At 39.0% G+C, this 17,378-nt stretch overlaps 1 protein-coding gene across 1 annotated transcript in view; it reads right to left on the reverse strand.

Moving 5' to 3' along the window:
- The window catches only part of mctp2a (multiple C2 domains, transmembrane 2a), an 83,029-nt gene that overhangs the window by 22,269 nt on the left and 43,382 nt on the right, over positions 1-17,378 (reverse strand). The gene's annotated exons all lie outside the window — the stretch shown is intronic.

Below are 17,378 nucleotides of genomic sequence, written 5' to 3' on the forward strand. Positions count from 1 at the left end.
TATAGTGATTTGGTTATGATGTCGAAGTGCTCTATTGTTTAAAAGGGCTTCCACATTTGTATAACATTCAGCATCTTTCAGTTTCACAGAGAACTCTTAGATTGGATGTCTGAGTGCTACACATATCAGTCTGAGCCAAGTTAACAGCAATTTACAATTCAAACCTAATAATATTATATCTTTAGAACAGCTCACTGTCTTCAAAATGGTACCATGTAACCAGTGGTGGAATGTAACGAAGTAAAAGTAAAGTATGGTACTGAAATATACAAATTTTAGGTATCCATAATACATTTGAGAGCAGGTATCTGTACTTTCTACTCCGGACCTGCTGAAAAGGCTGAAGGGTTTATTTTTAACGTGTTCATAATTTGAGCGAACAAAAATATACAGACAAAAACAGACAGAAAAAAATATTAATTGAATTGTACAGCACAAATCTGTATCAAAATCACTATATTTGTACCTACATTAGATCTCAAAATCTGCGTGAAATACTTAAATGGGTCATTTTAATACTTAAGTAAATTTTTTCATGTGATACGTTAACTTGAGTATTTTTTTGCCCCGGTATCTGTACAAAAAAATGTAGTACTTCTTCCACCACTGCATGTAACAGAAAGCTGAGAGCCATGAATCACTATTTGACCAGAGAGCTGCTAAACTGCTGTGACAATGACCATTCTGTTATACTTAAGTTTTAAAGCTCAAAGCGTCCCCTATTTCCACGGTTATTATGCAATCAACACACTTTTCAATAGCAGAGACTTTCAGGTAGTGTGGGTGACATAAGGTAGGGTGCCATGGGTGCTGTCCTGGTTAGAAAAGCTGTAGACTGCAGTGAACAATATGCTGGAGTTAAGTGTTCAAACTTGAAGCTTAGAGCCATCCCAGTAAAGACACATGTTTTGATATGTACCAAAAAGCTTTATTCACAAATATACTCATCACAAACATACCTGGAGTTGGGTTTTGTCTCATTCACACATGTTTAACCCCCAAAGCCTGCATATTTAGAGTTCTGAAAACACTCCGCTCCTCCTTGCGATGTCATGTGGTAATAAAGGAAGTGCTCCACTGTGCTTTTAAACTCCACACACCTTCACTAGAATCATCTGGACAATTTCAACCCTGAAGATGCCAATTTCTACTGAACTAAAGGTAAATGGTAGCTGTTAACTTGAAAACTACCACTTTATGACACCACAAAATAGAACGGAGCATTCTGAGTTTTGGAGACGCAGACAGACTAACAATAAAGGATTACTCAAACATATCTGAATGAAACAAAACACGACTTTGAGTATGTTTTTGAGGAGGCAACAGCATTATAACATGGCTTAAAGCTCACAAGAATCAATTTTGTGTAATATAGTACCTTAACCTATATGCCAAACTCCCAAGAAATTAGTTTGAAAGAAATCCATAAGAGATATTGGAGATGCAACATTATCCAAATCACAGGAATTTTATCTTTATTTGATGTGCAACCAACTAGCTTACAATAGTACAGATTTTGGGGTAGTGTGAGTGACATAAGGTAGCGTGCCATGGGTGCTGTCCTGGTTAGAAAAGCTGAACAATATGCTGGTGTTAAGTTTTCAAACCTGAAGCGTAAAGCCATTCCCCAGTTCTGTGGTCATTGTATCATCACCTGCATCTGTACAGGTCTGCGGCTTTCCCACAGGACACGGGGTCAAGTACTGTCTAGGAAGTGTCTGGTACTGTCTGAGTTAGCGTAGCCGGGGGATGCTCTGAACAATATGCTGGTGTTAAGTTGTGGGACAGGATGTGTGTGGGGCCTGCAGGCTTTAGGCAGGTCGGTAAACAGCAGACCGATTCTGTCACAGCGGCACACAGCACCCACCCTGAATGACTGCCCAGGGTGCTACCTACTAACCACGCCACGCCAGGTTCACACAGCCACGGGGAAGCCGTGAACCGTGAGTAATGCACACGTTACCGAGACCTGATCGCCCCAGGGTCCTGTCCACTGTGGTTCTAGCAGGTTTTGCATATACAGGATTGGACAGTTCCTCTAGAGACTGACTCAGAGAGGGACATTTAGTCTCATATGGTTCATTTATTCTCAGACATTCACTTTTAATCTATCCTTGAGTTTCAGAATTGTGAAAAATTCCTTTGGCATAAAGATTAATGATTTAAAACACAATATTATATGGGGAAATGTTTTCAAAATATTGCTTGTAACAGTAAGGTTAATAACATAAATATGTCTTGTATTGTATTGATTCTTACTATGGATATTAATTTGTAAAATGTTATGTTAGATATATTTTTTTTTAATGAACCTTTCAAAAGACCACTGAAAACAGCATTAACACGGATTAACACAGTGAATAGACGCAAATAGGTTGTGTTCACGTTCTAAAACTTGATGATTTCATAATTTCAGATGGGGGCCTATGTGACTCTACTGGAGATTCACTGTTTTTGAAGTTAACCTCGAAACCTATGATCCACAAATGTTGAACCTTATCATTTTGTGTTTGGGATTGGCTCCACAAACTTTCATATTTATCTTGCAGTTAAAGTCCTTTTAACTGGCAACAATCACGTCTTTGGGGTTGAATAATGGCAATACTCTCTGAAGCAGTTGTGGGGGAAAAAAAATCATTTCACTTTTGCTGAATTATACTGACAGAGAAGACGTTAAACTTTAATTCCTGGGCCTATTCACATAAAGCAAAAACTATCACAGATATTAACCATAAACCAAGTCAATGAATCTGCAGTCTGACAGTTAAACAGCAAATACCACCATGGAATTCTGACCTGTCTCCAGCTCAGGTTAAACGACAGGGATACTATGATGTTTTAATGTCAAGTGAACACTTTGCAGCTGATGTCATCAACATTTCCTGTGGAGTGTGACGCTAACTGGAGGGTCTGCTCTGTCTTAAACCCTGTTACTCAAATTAGATTTTAATCTGAACTTCATTTGAACACAATCTGACCATAAACAACTGATTTAGCTGGAACTACAACGTGAGATTACTTGCGCTCTTAAACAAGTCTCTCACATGTAAAATTACAGTCACGAGCTAGTTAGCATTAGCCAACAGTTTTCAGTTTGTTATTCTCAACTTTTTTTTTGGTGAAAATCCTAAACATGACCATGCACGCTCATCTTTATCACATTCGCCTTAAAATGTGTTTAACATGTTTTTGTTTTAATCCATTTTGTATCTTTTCTTGAGTTTGCTAATGTTTACATGTGTCACCACGGTAACTGATGAACATTCTTCTATAGAGGCGCAGAACACCCCCAACGTCTTAGGTTATTCTTTCCAAAATGAAATATCCAAAAGGTAAATGCACACATTGAACCTGATATTTTAAATGACTGACCAAACCCAACAATTCCCTGTATTACAGCATCATTTTGCATTTTACCGATATTAATTTTAGCTGCCCCCATCTGTATTAATTAATATTGGCCTATAGAATGTTGTGACATTATCTGAAAGAAACCCAGTAATACCCCTGCATGAGAAAACTCTGTACGACACAGAAAACTACACCATAACTCAAGAGGTTGACCGGGACGAAACTCCACCACCAACATGGAACTCATTTGAATGAACCACCACAACCATGCGCTCCTGTCCGTGTATGCGCCTATATAAATATGATATAAACAATGAATATGCATGACTCTTCTTCCTCCCTCTCCTCCTTCACTGCTAAGAACAACCCACGTCATGAGCTGTCACCCTTTCCCCCCCGAGACCACTCTGCTGCCTTCTCTCCCTTCACCCCGGAGGTTTCATGCTCACCGGCAGACAGGTAGCTTGTCATCTCCCCACCACTCTCCATCCGAAAGAGGGGGAAGAAAGACCCAGCAAGACGAAAATATTGCCTGGAAACTGACACCGACGCAGCGGGAGAGTTGAACCTTCTCACCCCTTCCGCGATCGCTTCTACATTAACCACTAAACTCTAATTGCTTGGTCCGTGTCTCCCCCCGCGTGAGACAACATGGGGGAGGCTATTCTTCTCCTTGCGGGGCACCCAGCGGAAGGATCTGTCATAGGTGTTCATAATCGGCCGCTAATGCAAATTCCATCCAGTTCTGGCTCAGTGGACAAGATAAAAGCGCAGGGAGAGCAGGCAGGAGGCTGGAATGAAGGGATACAATGGAGAAGAGGTAAAAAGTGAGAGTCTAAATGAGGCTATAAACCAGAACTGTCACAAGATGTCCACCGCGCCCCTCCCGAATGCCATGTGGGAGCAGTTTGAACACTATTACGATGTCAGAGAGATGTGCTGGAGTAATGGTGGCAGGGTGGTTGGCACTCTCACAGCAATGAGGTACGAGTTTTGATTTCAGGTCATTTAAGGGTTCTAGGTTTGCATGTTCTACAGGAAAGATTCTCAGGACGGTCTGGCTTTCTTCATCAATATAAAACATGTGCTAGTTAACCTTTAGGTTGGCTAATTCTCACCAAAATCTGGGATAAAGTTGTGGGAAGGGTTGTAGTTTGGGTCAAATGTATAAGACAAATTTCTATAAGAACCATATTTTTTTCAGGAGTTGGCCCAACTGGAAAATTTTGCCTATCCATCCAAATAAGAGAAAGTGCACAAACTCCACAAGACCTTCTTGAAGCATTGTGAATAACCAACAACAGTGACAACAGTGGCTCAGTAGATAGAGCTTCTTACCCACTAACTCGAAGCCTGGTGCTTCCATTCCAACTCTGATCCCAGTGCTTTCTGTCGTGTCCTGTCCTTGTGCAACTTAACAAAAGAACATTGGCTAATACTAACGAAACACCTGAGCAGGGCAACATAACAAATGTCATGGAACAAGTACTGGCATGTGTGACATTAGGACTGTTAGTGTGCGTTAGGGTAGGGCTGTTGTTAGTATCTATATCGGGAGGACTTTTAGTATGCGTAACGGTCGTACTGTTAGAATGTATAACGGAAGGTTTGTTAGCATGTGTAACGTACAACTGTTAGCATGTATAATGTAACATGTGTAATAGTCAGACTGTTGGCGTTTGTAATGGTAGGACAGTTAACATGTGTAATGTAGGAACGTTAGCATGTCTAACATAAGACTGTTAGCATGTGTAATGGTAGGACTATTAGCAAGTTTAATGGTAGGACTGTTAACGTGTAATGGTAGGACTGTTGGTGTGCGTAACGATAGGTCTTTCAGCATGTGCTATGAGAAAACTTGTTAGCATGTATAATAGGAGTTTTAGCATGTGTAATGGTAGGACTTTTAGCATGTGTAACAAGAGAACTGTAAGCATTTACAATAGTAGGATTGTTAGCACATGTAATGGTAGGACCGTTAGCTGGTTATTGACACTGGTCACTGTGGCTAAGCTTTCTGAAACGTAACCAGCCATTTACTGCATGTTTATTGGAGGGAAAGACTGTTAGCATATGTGTCGCTAATGCCAGCGCCTCCCCTGACAAACACCATTTAGCTGAAAAATGTCTGTATGATTATGCACAGGACCAGGGGGAGGGAGAATGAGTAAAACTATTAGCGCACGTCTGCTGTAGCCCATGATGGAGATGTACTCTTCGGAGCACCTGTAAGCACTCGGGGAAGAGGGCGACCCCGGGCACCGCGTCTGTGCCAGCGGGGTTAAGAACGCCGCTGACAGCTTTGTTTTACGACGCCATTAATATGATTCGACTAAATGCATCCTCCGAGCGCTCCCCTGGCCAACGCCATCCCACACCTAATAATAAAGCACTCAGCGATTAGAAAGTGTGAATAAAACAAGTTAAAGCTGAGCAAGCAAAGGCGCTCCCACCCACAGTCTCCCGGGAGGGTCCCAGACAAAGAGACTGGGGGACAGCCGTGGATGGGATTCTCATGGAAATTGATTAAGAGGAGACGAAAGTCTTAAGTGGTAAGAAACAAAATGGCAGCCCAAGTAGTGATAACTTAGGAGTGAGTAGAGTAAGCCAAAAGATCTTATAAAACAACGTGGGTTCAAAAGTGCCCCGGCCTATTGAACGTTTTCAGATTTTAGCTTTCGTACTTCCACATTGGGTCAAGAGACAACATTGTACTTTGCCATGAACTATCCAAAAGGTAAATTCACAAATGCTGAACCCGATCATTTCTATTAGTAACAGTGACAAGACCTAAAACTTAACTTTGCATTTTAACAATATTCATTTTATCTTCCGACTATCAGAAGTGCCTACTTACAGTATTGGCCCATAGACTGTAATGACGTCATCTGAAACCCAGCAATAATTTTAGTTCTACCCTGAGACAGCCTATAGTACTTGAATGTAACTCACAGAATTTCTGCATCTTATTTCCGAGAATGAAATAAATCAAAACGAAAAAAAAAAATTACCAAGTACCAAAATTACCCTGGTGAAAACGTGTATTTACAAAGTGCACCTTTACTAATACAACAAAATATGGCAAAGCAATAAATACATAAACAGCTAAAGTCTTAAAGAAAAATATTGTCCATTACTTGTTGCACAGTGGCCTTTAAACATGGTCTTGAGCACATTTACTTTACTTACTGGCAGCTGAGGGTATTACTGGGGGGGAAATAACTAAACTATGTAATGAGGAACATGCCCAGATGTATTAATGTAAGTATGCAAGAGTAATGAACATGATTTGTGCTTGTATTTGCTGTATAATTTATGACACCCGTGGATCATTATGTTATGATTTGCACATTTCATCTAAACGACTTAATAAAAGAATCAAGTTCATTGACTTCTGCATTAGAAAACTACGGTGCCCCATGTGAGCTGACTTCGCCATAAACTTCACCACAACAAAGAGTCGCCGCCTCTGATGAGCAGATACAGATCGCACTAGTAAGCAGCAGATTTTTAAAATTTGTACCAAAATGACAACGCAATGTTGCCGAATCCTACATGTATCAGTTTAAGAAAATTAAATTGGAGAACAAAGAAAGTAGAGAGCGGTGGGCATACACTAGTAGTGGTGAAAATGGGGATTGATCGGTGATATGGTGCCTTGAAAATAAGTGATTAAAGATTGCTCAAACGTGCATGAATTACTCCAAATATAACTTTGGGTGAGTAAATGTTGAGGGTAAACAACTATAACATAGTGAAAAGCTCTAAAAAGTTGATTTTGCATAATAGGTCTGCTCTAAAACAAGTCTGCCAATGATTTATGGACTTAAAAATTTTGCAGTGTTTTAACCTGTGACAGAACAATCCTGGAAAATTTTAACTAAATAAAGAAATTGTTTTGTGAAGCTTAGGGTCAAAGGAACCAACATGAAAGCAAAAGCAAAATACAACTCTAGGTATGTTATTATATTCTAACATAATATAATAGTAATAGTTCAAAAAAGTACATTTTACATAATACTGTACTTTTATGAACAGTAGCACATAGAATAGTTTGCATTTTGTAAGTGCTTTAGTGTGCAGTTGGCTCACATTTTGTTCTGACAGAGCTGTGCGAGTTCTCAGAAGCAGTGGAAGTCTCTAAATACAGAGCTATGAGACATGTCCTGTATTTTTCTCCATATTAGATCCTGTCTGGAGCAGGTAGACAGGTGCAGTGTGTGGGCTGGAGGTGGATTTCACCTGCTTGGCTCACACTGATGAAGAGGGAGAGAGAGAGGAGAGGAAGACGGGGGAGAAGAGCAAGGACGAGAGGAGAGAAAGAGAGAAGAGAAAACAATAGGTGAAAGAGAACAGAAATGGTGAGGGGAAGTCCAGAAAGAGGAAAGGAGAGAGGAAGATGGAGAGAGGAGCAAAGAAAGATAAAGAGGAAAAAAGAGGTGGAGAGAAGAGTGCCCACAGATGAAGTGTCTGGATGTTCTAAGTAGTTGTTGAATACCGGTGGTCTTAAAAACACTTAAGACTCTTACTTTGTTATTTGTTGCTATTCTTAAAGAGGGATTATTTAAAATTGACTTTTGGAGCTATACCGTGTTATAACGTTGTTCCCTCATCAAAAACATGCATGAAGAGGTTTTATCATCCATGCATGTTTGAGGAAGATCTCTCTCTCTCAGGCATTATTCAAACCCTCCTTGCAGTTAGCTGCCTGATCCTGTCAAAGGCCCCCCAGGCCATGGGGCCGCTGATTTAAAGGGAGAGATCCTGTGTTTGAAAATACACTGTAATTTGTTATAGACTCTTCAATGAAAACCAGAAAGAGGGAAGTAAAATTAAAACAGGCACTGCAATTAGTAACAGGGCAGTTAAACTTACTATGAAAGCTATGGAAGAAAAGGTGTTATTTCTATAAACCAAACAAAATACTGTGATGAAGGAAATGAACTCAAACAGGACATTCACAAACTCATAATGTCCAAGCACCTGAGGTCCAAACAGCATATGAGAGCTTGGTAAAGCTGAGAACTGATGCAAATAAGTTTCATGTGTCATTAAAGCCATTGTTACCAGAAGAGGAGCTGGACAAGCAAAGCAAATGATTCAAAGTAAAAAATAACTAGAAGTGATGAAATATTAACACAATACAATTGTGGCTAGAAGATACATAAGAACCTATTCAATAGAATTGTAATGAAAATTATGATTTTAATATAGTGTTCAAAATGTGTTTAACCAAAGTAATAGCATTTCCAATGCCAGTGGTAGATGCACATCTGTATGCAGCTTTAGAGCCTCAGTGGCTTCAGCCCGTCTGGAAGCAGAGGCTGAATTGGTTGCAGTAGTCGCCCTAGAGGCCCTGAAGGAAAGACATGAACTGAAGACTCAGGAGGCAGCTTTAAGGAGAAGAAAGGAACTCCTTGAGTTACAAAGTGAAATGGCTGCTCACACAGCAAGACTCAATGTTTCAAAGGGAGGAAGGCCAAAAGAGAGAAGTCACCAGGGTGATCAAAGTAACACTAAGTACAACAGAACTGTCCTGCATCTCATATCCCTCAGAGCTTGCTCATGCAGAGTGCTGCTGCTCAGTCTGCTGTCTCAAATCAAGAAAGCTTCTTGTCAATCCTGCAGAAACAGAATGAGATAACAGAACTGTTAGCAAAGCAGCAGTCAGCGGTGCTCTTAACTCCAAGAGAAATCCCAACTTTTGATGCAGTACAGCATCTTCATGAGGGCTTTTGTGCAAGGTGTGGAAAAGAAAGCAGTGAGCAGTATTGATTGCTTGTATTATTTGCAGCACTACACCAGTGGGCGGCCTTGTGAGCTAGTCACAAGCTGTCAGCACATGCCGCCTGGCCAAGGTTACCTTAAAGCTAAGGCACTGCTCAAAGAACATTTTGGAGATGAAGATGTGAAATCTTTACAAGCTTTCGCCTTGTTTCTCCATGTTTGTTTCATTGCTGTACAAGATATAGGCTGTATGTCTGAACTCAACATGAAGTCCAATATGTGCAGCATAATCCTCAAACTGCCATAAAAATGAGGGAAAATGCAGGACCACTGCATATGAATTTCAAGAAAAGCACATATGCTTTAAACATACTGTGGACTTTGTGGGGAGAGAAGTGTCCATTGTTTCAGATCCAGTGTTTGGCAAGATCCAGGACTCATCTGCGTCTGTGCCAACAGATCAATAAACAATGTCCCTCTTTCCACTATCAAAGGAAAAGGACGTTTGGCTACAAGTGTTGAGTCTTGTGGACCTGAAAACAGTATGGACAGATATAAAATAACTCACATAATGAACAGGCCTGTCTGCTATATGAAGAGCATCATGAAATCATGAAACACTGAGAGAAAATGAAGTTCATTGAAGAGTTATAGTTGCTTTTCATGTTTAAATGGTGGGCACAGAAGTAAATTATTTCTCAGTCGTTTTTCCTGTGATCTGTTCCGGGGGCGAAGCAACCTACCATACTTCATGATCACTCCAAAGGATGAGACAACCAAGCAGCAGCCAACAGTTGAAGATCAGTTTGTGTCTCCAAAAGCATATGTCCAGATAGAGCCATTTATAGATTCTGGCAGTACAGCCAACTTTTGTTCTGAGGGTCTCCTGCACAAGCACAAGTATGTGGATAGTAATGTTATTTCAGGGTTAGAGGTTACTGCTCTAAATGGTGATGTCTTCTATCTCTACCTGATGTCTTCACCCAGGGCCAACATGCCCGGAACAGACAGCATTCTATGACAGGAACAATTAAAGCAATTTGCACATGTGCCAGTCCTACACGCCGAGCTGGGACTGATGAATGGAAATAATCCCCATGAACTGATGAAACCACAGTAAGTGATAGATGGCCCAGGTAAAGGACCATCTGCAGTGAGGACGCACCTGGGCTGGATGATACATGGGATAAAGGGTGGCACACTTCAGGACCATGGACAGCACTTGATTAGATATGAACAAACTGCGGTGATAAAGGGCATTAAATGGAATGGTGTTTATTTAGTAAATTAATTACTTGTGCATTATATTTTTTGGATCATTGCCTGTATGTATTATATGTTGCTCTTTAACATTTTTTTAATTATATTTTTCAATTCAAATTCATTATTCAACATCATGACAAAAAAAAACAAAAACAAAAAACTGCTTAATTACAGGTCACACCAGATTTGAGCAATGGAGCACACATCTCTTATCTTATCTCTTTTTTTACACAAATTTTAAAAAGAAGTATTTTTAACAAATTAGTAAAAGTGGGTAAATGCAGTTTTGAGTAGTTAAAAGGTAAACAGTAACTTAAGACTTCACTTTTTAATTTGGTTAATTAAATTTAAAAGGTCAAAAGTCTTTCTAAATATCAAACCTCTACTAGACTTTTTAAGCACATGAAATTTGAAATATAGTCTAACAAATTTTAATTATCTGAATGAAGTGAGGAAACTTTTCAATTATTTCTGTAAAAAAATTCTCAGGAGGAGCTCATGTCAGCATGTGTACCACGGCGTTAGCATTAGCCTTGCAGGGCATTAGCTAGCTCTTGCCCCTGTTTGACAAGCACCCGGGTTAGCATACCGCGTCACCACCAGGCTAGCATGAGCGCTCCCCCCTGACCCCGTAGCCCCGCGCTGGCCGCTACTGTTTAAACCGTGTCGGGAGCGTTAACACTGAGCGACCTGCGGGGCGACAGATCTGCCATGTGAACCTGTTCTCCGACGGGCCCCGAGGAGCCGGACGGTGGCTGTGTGTGTGGAGGGGGGGTGAGAGAGCGGGGGTGGGTTTGTGGTGGAGGGCAGGAGCTCTGTAGCTGTCAGAAGAGCTAGCATGAACATAAACGCGCCGGAGCTGAGAGCTAGCAGCGCCGGTCGCCTGGGGAACGGTGTCCTCCATGACCCATGTAGTGATCAGGGAGGACATTATGGAACATTACTCTACTGTGTGGTAAGACTGGGGAGGATACACTGATAAGTAAGAATGATTTTGGTCTTTTTTCACTACGGGGGTGTCAATATATTGTAAGTATCGTGTGGTTGCTATTTCAATATTGTGTCAAATACATGTTTCACTAAATAAAGCTTTTGCAGTATTACATTGTGTATTGATTATTTAGAAGTAAACTTTATGTAATGCAGTTGTTTTGTTTTGTAGTGAGACATTAGACAAATAAGTGTTTACCATTTCAGAATGTCCAGGTAGCGGCTTAACAAAGAAATACTGTCTCTTAAAAAACACATTTCTTTAAAGTGAAGTATGAACCTTCAGATGGTGGAAAGTCAACTGTATGGTTCCATGGAAATAGAAAGGTAAAAACATACTGCTTTACATACATGCATGCTTTATGCCATAAAGTAGAGGATTATTGCCAAAGGAACAACATTTCCATGGAAACGAGCAGTGGGAGGCAGCTAAGAGTCAGGTTTGTGGAGATGCAATGTTTTTCTCTGTTTTTTAATGCAATAAAAACCTCCATAATAAAACCATATGCTTTATTTTTTTACTTTCTGGCAAATATACACATACCGGGGCTTTAATAAAAAAAAAAAAAACTGCCTTATAATAATTTCTTTTTTTTTTTTAAATAGTGCTATAGCCTATCATAGAAAATCACATGAAATGCAAGTCTCCTATGTCATATTGTGAGCCATGTATTGTATTGAACTGTGAGGAACCTTGTGAAGTCCCAGTCCAAAAATGTGCACTTCATTGCTGGAGTTGAAGCTGTGTAGAAAAAGAAAATTGAATCTATGGACTTTAAAAACATAGAGGAGACTAGATGGTTTTAAACTGCCTACCATATAAAAAACATGAAAGGTCCTATATTACACAAAATGGACTCTTGTGAGCTTTAAGCCATGTTATAATGCTGCTACCTCCTCAAAAACAGACCTGGAGTTGTGTTTTGTTTCATTCCCACATTTGAGTAACCCTGGATTATTAGTCCGTCTACATCCCCAAAGCTCAAAACGTGCTGTTCCACCTTGTGATGTCATGAAGTTACTGTTTATCGTTTGTTCAGTAGAGATTGGCAACTCCAGGATTGAAATTATCCAAATGATTTTCATGAAGGTGTGTGCAGTTTAAAAACACAGTAGAGCACTTCCTGTATTTCCACATGACATCACAAGGTGGAACAGAGTGTCTTCAGTTTGTATGTTAAACTTGTGTGAATGAAAACAACTCCAGGTCTGTTTGTGATGAGGAAACAACATTATAACATAGATCAGAAAATAGCATAATATGGCCCCTTTAATGGTATACTTTAATAATTACTACATTTGTCTATGTTACTTTAAGTTATTTTATTTGCATGGTTATACTGAAAAAATATGTGTTTTTATTTAGAATCCATATTTCATACAACCTTAATTATGGCCCAGACAAAACAAACCATTACAACTGATTAAGTCAACAGTAAAAAAAAAATGCATAAACTGTATAGAATTTAAATCTCTCCTTGACATATGAGGCAAAAGTATTACGCATTTTATTTAGCTAACTCCCGCTTTGACAAACTACCATCCCGCTGCTTTCCAGGCCAGTTAAAAAATATTTGTTTAATTTAGGAGGCACTTACGAGCTTTTGCAGCAAGTTCGAGTCTATATTTTAATAATTAATATCTGTAGAATACACACTGTCCGATGCTGGCGTCATTATTTTTATTATTTTTTATTTTTTCTTTTAGAGACACGTTCCCACCGCGCGGTACGAGAACGGCAGAGACGAGAGTGTAAATTCCCACAGGACTCGAACTACCCACTCCTTAAGAAGATTTTTTTTTTTTTCATATTGAAAATAAACAGAAAAGGAGAGGAGGAGAGCAGAGGAGTGGTCTAGGAGGCTCGGACACACGCACCGCAATGCAGCAAAATACACACGGGAAACCGAGAAGATAAGGGGAATAAGGAATGTACAACTGACACTGAGTACATCTGGTTTAGTCCTGGTATAGTCCTGGTATAGTCCTGGTATAGTCCTGGTTTAGTCCTGGTTTAGTCCTGGTTTAGTCCTGGTTTAGTCCTGGTTTAGTCCTGGTTTAGTCCTGGTTTAGTCCTGGTTTAGTCCTGGTTTAGTCCTGGTTTAGTCCTGGGTATTATCTTGGCCTAGAATTTTGCTAGTTCGTCCTGGTTTTATCTTATTTTACTACAGCCTAGTACTCATTTTAGTGACATGTTTTAATCCTAATTTCAAGGTTAGATCTAGTTATATTTATAATATATAATATAATACACTTAAAGGGCCCATATTACACTATTTTTAATCTATTTTATGATGCTGATTCCCCATCACAAATATACCTGGAGTTGTGTTTTGTTTCATTCACACATGTTCAACAAACGCACAAACCCTGCATACTTAGGCAGTTGAGTTCTTCTTTCAAACAGAAAACACTCTGTTCCACCTTGTGATGTCATGTGGTAATACAGGAAGTGCTTTACTGTGTTTTTAAACTCCATACAACTTCACTAGAATCATTTGGATCATTTTAGCCCTGGAATTGCCAAACTCTACTAAACAAAAAAAAGTAAGATGTAGCAGTTAACTTGAAAACTACCACTTCATGACATCAGAAGGTGGAATAGAGCATTCTGAGCTTTGGAGATGTAGACAGACTAATAATGCAGGGTTACTCAAACACACCGACAACTCCAGGTATGTTTTTGATGAGGTAACAATGTTATAACATGGATTAAATATCTCAGGAATCCATTTTGTGTAGTATAGTGGCTTTAATAAATTGACCATGTTTGTATGTATTGTACTCGATCTGCAATATATGCTAATCCAATTTTTCAGTACAATAAAATAAGAAAATTTAAATCTGACAGCACAAATATTTTGTAGTAAAATGTAATTAATGAACACATAAAATAAAATAAAAAATCTGGATGTTCTTTTTTATATTTCTTGATTTTATAAATTTTTAGTGCATGTTATAAAAAAGCAATGTGCATAGTGTCGACACGACTATTATACTGCTGGAAACTAAAAATCTTGAGATATTATAGTGAAGTTAAAGAGGTTAAAATATTAACTTTGTCACGTAATGTACAGGTGTATAATTTCAGTTAAAGTCGTACTAAACAGTTAAACTCCGCCCACAACCACATTTCAAATACAGCTGCTAAACTGGGCAGTATCAGGAGGACTAAAGAGGAGAGTGAAGCGGGAGAAGGGGCGGGGTTTGGAGGTATAAGGAACAGTGAGATTACAGCCAGATGTTCATACTTATAATCAGCAATCAAAAACACCTGGCAGTCAGGGCAGTCCTGTGTGATGTCACATAGTACTTGAACCCATACTCAGTTTTTCAATAACAACTAACTTTGTCCATAATGTATGCACAATGATAGGTTATTAATAAAAAGAAATATGTTATAAAAATAAATATAAAACAACATGCTAATCTTGCTAAGCAGTAAAGTCATATTTGTACAGTTAATACTTGACCCTTAACCAAAACGCACATTTTAGCACATTTTTGATGATTGACCTGATTATATTTAGTAAAATTATATGTTAATTTTTGTTAATATTGCCTTACCTATATTTCAAGAATAATTTTCATATACAGTTGGTAGATTAGATAATTAACTGTAGAATCATTTAAATAATTCTTGTTAGGTCTATACTCAATTTTTTGGGCTCTTTTTGAACCTAAAACTGTAAATCTACCTAGTTTGCACTCAGACTGACAAAAATCTAAGGGCAAACCTTTTCTGATCTATGCTATAATGTTGTTTTCTCATCACAAACATGTTTAACACACAAATCCTGCACATTTAGGCTGAGTTAACATGAAAACTACCAATTCATGCCATCACAAGGTGAACCAGAGCATTTTGAGCTTTGGAGAGTTACTCAAACGTGTGAATGAAACAAAACCCAACTCCAGGTATGTTTTTAATGAAGTAACAACATTTTAACATGGCTTAAAGTAAATTTTGCGTAATATAGGACGTTTAAATATTGCCAAATTGTATCTAATCACTTCTGTCACTACCGTAAAAAGGAAGTAGTTTATACTTTTCCTCATTTTCACAAACAATTATGTCATCGCTGATCATCCCTGTGGTCACCGCCCCCTCCGCTCACCCCGACGCACTCTGCCCTCTGCTGCTGAGGAGGGAGAAGCTCGCCTCCTCACATCTGCCAATCATGTCTGAGATGGCATCAAACTTTCATCAGAAAACCTCTTTATGTCTTGATGTGATGTGTGAACGCCGCTCCCCATTCCACTGTCTGTCAGGTATGTGCAGCCTGACAGACAAAACCCAGGGAAAAAACGCTTCAAATAAGCCCAGGACACTGCAAAAAAAAACAATATGTGGCATCTAACAAGGCCTCGATTTAAAAGTTTTGACTACTTAAAAGTGCTGTACCTGATTTTTACTGTCTTAAAAAAGTGAAAAACAGAACTAGTTCATTTTAACACTTTGAAATCATAAGGTAAATGAGAAATAACTTTGGACCAGTGCAGAGCATCCTAATTATTCACCGCAATGAGTTTATAAGTGCTTTTCACAACTCTCAGAGGCCGGGACAAGACATCGCACTTTCTGATTTTGAATAATTGCTTTGTAATTAGAAGCAGACAATACTCAGCTGGCATATTTTGACCTCAAGAGCTGCGCATACAATATATAATGTACTTTTTGCTCAAATTCAGGTAGAAAATTGGGTCCAGGCCCTCTAACTCAAAGTGTATGTTTTACTAAGATAATGTAACTCGCATGAATGGTCACATTTTTATATAGCACTTTTCCACCTTCAAGGCACTCAAAGCTCTTTATATCAAGGAACTACTCACCCATTCACACACATTCATACAACAGTGTACACAGACACTAGGAGCGAAGTGGGTTAAGTGTCTTGCCCAAGGACACAACGGCAGCATTCATCTGTGGGAGCTGTAATCACACCCCACGAACCTGTGTGCCAGTGGATCTGACCACTCAACCAATGATGTTTATATCGAGAGCGGGATTCTGCCAGTTGTAAGAAAATCCGCCTCTTATTTCAAATTGTATGTACAGAACTGCCATAAAGTCAATGCAATACTGAAGTAATCAATACTACAACAACACTATTGAAACTGGATACTGATTTGAGCAGGTACTGAGAAATACTTATACGTATCACATATGGCCAAAAAAAATGTAAATATATACATGTTGTTTTAGTCTATGGAGTGTACTGTCTATAAAAACAATTGTATTAACTGCATATTAAAGCTAGCTAAAAATAAATATTAAACTGATAAAGTAATATTTCTGCAAACATATCATTTGATTATCGTCATGGAGATAATAAAAATACAAAAATTTGATACATGGTACACTTTTCTTAATATTACTCACCCTACTTCAAAAGCAGTTTTAGCAGATTTTGTGTAACTGAAATGACCAAGAAAACACAGAAACAAGATGGATAATTTGGATCTATTAAATTCTATTAATTATGCAAATACATTGAAGCCGTTGTTTTTTTTAGAGTGTCTCTTTTTCATCTCTCGGCCTCTGCACCTGTCTGTCAGTTAAACCTCATGTTCAAATATTAATTCTACTTAAATTCCTCAAGTCCTCTAATGACTACCGCACGCTCCTTTTTCTCATCCCTTTCTTTTTTTCCCTTTCATCAAAAACGTCTCAACTTCCAAAACAAATCCATCTCTCCATCTTTTCCGCGTCTTTTGTTCCTCTGGTTTTGAAATGTTCCGATTCCGAGCTGTTCCCACGGATTGCATTCTAGTGGGACGTGTAAAGCAATATCCCCCCATCACTCCGGAGCGCTTTTTTTGAGCAATGCTATAGCGCCATCTACAGCCCGGTGGTTTAAATGCAGGTGGAGAACTTTGAGTGACCCCTCCACGTCGCTGTAGATGGATAGAACATTTTAAGGAGGAGTTTTTGGAGGAGATTTGAGCTGTCGAAAGTGAAGGAGAGTGCGGGCTCATTATTGTGGAGTAAACATCAGAGGAGGGAGCCTGTGTTTGGGGATGTTTGTGGTTGTTAAAAGTTTCGT

This window comes from Periophthalmus magnuspinnatus, chromosome 6 (genome assembly GCF_009829125.3).
Source record: "Periophthalmus magnuspinnatus isolate fPerMag1 chromosome 6, fPerMag1.2.pri, whole genome shotgun sequence".
Classification (NCBI taxonomy): Eukaryota; Metazoa; Chordata; class Actinopteri; order Gobiiformes; family Gobiidae; genus Periophthalmus; species Periophthalmus magnuspinnatus.